Source organism: Camelina sativa, chromosome 15 (assembly GCF_030686135.1).
Source record: "Camelina sativa cultivar CO46 ecotype springtype chromosome 15, ASM3068613v1".
In the NCBI taxonomy this organism is placed as follows: domain Eukaryota; kingdom Viridiplantae; phylum Streptophyta; class Magnoliopsida; order Brassicales; family Brassicaceae; genus Camelina; species Camelina sativa.
Window position 1 is genome coordinate 22224818 of NC_141894.1, and position 3269 is coordinate 22228086.

Consider the following 3269-nt stretch of genomic DNA (forward strand, 5'->3'; position numbering starts at 1 on the left):
TTGAAAGAACAAAGCTTAAGCAAGAGATGAACTTTGAAAGATATTTTAAAGCTTGAATTTAAATGTTTTGAGCAAATGAGAGAATGTGAGAAGTATAGGATCGTGCAAGGACTATATAAAGAAGCTAAGGGGACAAAGAGACAAGGGTGGAGCGTCTATACCATTCAAATTTGAATTGAGAATCTTTGACTTGCTTTTGGCTGCCACTCGACCCCACACTCGACCAGCACGTGGTCGAGCTCCTTGACCAATTTTGAAATTTCAATATTTTTCTCCTTGTTCTTCCCTCCACTCGATCATTCTAGAAGAATGGGAATCAAATGGGCCTCAATTAGTATCCAGCTCGGCCGAGTCCCTCTCGTGGCCTGATCGAGTGGGCTTGCGAGTCTCCTTCTCCAAGTCCACATTTCTCCTTAACCAACTACATTCTCACTAAAAGCCTGTCCAACAAAATCATAAAAGAAAACACATCAAAACTACTAAGAAATTAAAGCATATTTACAAAGGATACCTTAGGGACTTCCTCCCTAGTGAGCTTGTTTAAAGTCACTAAGCTTGACTTTGGTTTCCTTCTTAGACTTGATCTAGATACCAAGGAGGTGATGAAATCCTCCCTGGAACCTCTTGGTCACTGTGAAGTTGATCCTTGATCACCTCACCCTTAGCACACAAACCATACTTCTTCTTGATTTTGAGCATTGGTCTTGCTTTCCTCAAAGACCTCTTGTTCAGCTTAACTTGGAGATCTTTAACCATACTAGACAGCTCTTGAACTGACCTCTCGAGCCTTTCCATAGAATCCTCTTGAAGTGGGAGCTCAGCCTTTGGGGTTGCCTTATCACTGAAGCCTCCTTGACCACCTTTGTCCTTGATAGTAAAAGGCTGGTCATCAATGGTGGGAAGGTTGGTTGGATTGTAGATGTTGAACTTCATAACTACATCTTCAGCAATGTTCAAGGTCACAAGACCTTCCTTGACATCAATAACTGCTCCAACAGTGGCTAAGAATGGCCTCCCTAGTAAGATTGGATCTTTAGGCTCCTTGTCCATCTCTATGACCACAAAATCAGTGTGAACCCTTGCCTTCCCTATCTTGAGTGGAACATTCTCCAACCTTCCAACTACTTCTCTATTTGTCCCATCAGCTAGGCAAACATGGAGGTTGGTGGATTTGAAATCAGTTCTCCCAAGCTTTTGTGCTATGGAGTATGGCATTACACTTGTTGAAGCTCCCAAATCACAAAGGCATTGGTTGTAGTGGAGGTAACTGATTGTGCAAGGCAGATAGAATGGCCCTGGATCCTTAAGCTTAAGTGGGATGATCACTCCTCCAAGGTTCTCAAGATCCTTCTCATCTTGATCTTGAGCCTTCTTTTTTGACAAATCAAGCAGAAAATCCCTATAGAGAGGATATGATTCATACTGTTCCAAGGCAGGTCCTCTCTCCTCTTCTTGGTAAGCAATGATGATCTCTTGAATAGCCATCACTTCTTCCTTTTTCTCAACCAAAGCTTCTTCCTTCAAAACCCTTTCTTCCTCTTGTAGCTTAGCCAACATTTCCTTTCTATCAATGATTTCCCTAAACTCCTTAATTTTCTGTGCTTTGAAACGCCCAGAGAATGGTAGTGGAGGCTTTGAAGCAGGAGGAATGTACTTAGCAGGTTTGACAGCTTCGGAGTCTCCAGCTCGATCGACCACTCGAGCATGCACTCAGTGGAGTGACTGCTCGAGTTCCTGGTCGAGTTCGCTTGCGAGCTCCTGTTGTTTTGCACAAACGTCACTTGGGGCTTCAGTAACTAATGAATTCCCCCAAACTTGGACTTCACTGTCCTCGGTGACTTCTTCCTCATTAATTTGAAAGGCTTTGGCTGTGAACTCCCTTGGATTATGAACAGCTTTTCCAGGGAGTTGGTTGGGTTTTGGAGCTGAAGTAGATGCAATATTACTCTCCATATACTTCACTCTTGAATTAAGACCCTCAAACTTCATATTCAGATCATTGTATTGTGATGTTAACCTTTGGTTCAACTCAGCAAACTGTTTGGCTTCCTCAATCTTGCCTTGTTTTTGCCCAATCAACAATTGTTGCATCATTGCTCTTAAGTCTTGTTCTTGGCCTTGGTTAGTCTGAAACCCTGGTGGGGGACACAACTGAGGCTGGAACACTTGATGTTGTTCTTTGGGGATGTAGTTTTGTTGCTGTTGAGGCTGTTGAGGTGGATAGACTTGGTCTTGAAGATTAGCCACATTGGTACTCCTATAAGAGAGATTGTTGTTCTTGAAACCTCCTTGGTTGTAGCCTTTGAATCCTCCCTGATTTTGCATGTAGCATAACTCAGCAAACTCAGTCTCCCCCTCTTGAACTGGAACCTCTTCTTCACCAATGAAGTGAATAGACTTTTGTTAGCTAAGAAGGATCTTGTCAAGCTTCTCATTGACCATCTTCAAGTCCTTCTTGTACTTGTCCTCTTGATCAGTTGAGGAACTCCTTATGGTTCTGTCATAGTCCTCATTATAGTTGCCATCTGACTGAGCAAGATTCTCAACTAATTCCCAGCCTTCTTCCACATTCTTGTTTAGGAAGTTGCCATTAGAAGCTGTGTCAAGAAGCATCCTTATCTTGGGAAGCACTCCTCTATACAATGTACTCAAGAGTGACTCATTGCTGAAGCCATGATGAGGACATTGAGTCTGAAATCCTTTGAATCTCTCCCATGCTTCACAAAAGCTTTCATTGTTTCTTTGAGCAAACCCAGAAATCTCATTCCTCAACCTAGCAGTCCTTGCATTGGAGAAGAATTTGGCTAAGAAAGCCTTCTTGCAAGCATCCCATGTGGTTATTGCTCCAGTAGGAAGAGTCTTCTCCCAAAGGTGTGCCTTATCTCCAAGTGAGAATGGGAAGAGCCTCAACTTGAATCCATCTTCACTCACTCCATTGATCTTTGTAAGACCACAGATTCTGTCAAACTCATCAAGGTGATCTAGTGGATCCTCCATTGGTAACCCATGGAACTTGTTAGCTTGAATCATGGAGATCAATCCACTCTTGATCTCAAAGTTGTTGTTTGGCACTATTGGAGGCACAATACCAGCCCTTTGGTTGTGGGTGTTGGGTGCATCTCCATCACCAATGTGCCTAGGTCTCTGCTCATGGTTAGCTTGTTGCTCCATGATCACTGAATCCTCTTGCTGAACTTGAACTACCCTTCTTCTCTGATTTCCCAAACCCTTTTGCTTCCTATGTATGTTGTCAATAGGCCTTTGAAGAT

General features: G+C 43.0%; 1 non-coding gene across 1 annotated transcript; it reads left to right on the forward strand.

The window, feature by feature from the left end:
• Positions 1-2668: 2668 nt before the first annotated feature.
• LOC147926909 (small nucleolar RNA R71) lies at positions 2669-2775 on the forward strand. Its single transcript, XR_015583071.1, has one exon. It is a non-coding gene; the product is annotated as a small nucleolar RNA R71 (small nucleolar RNA).
• Positions 2776-3269: the final 494 nt, after the last annotated feature.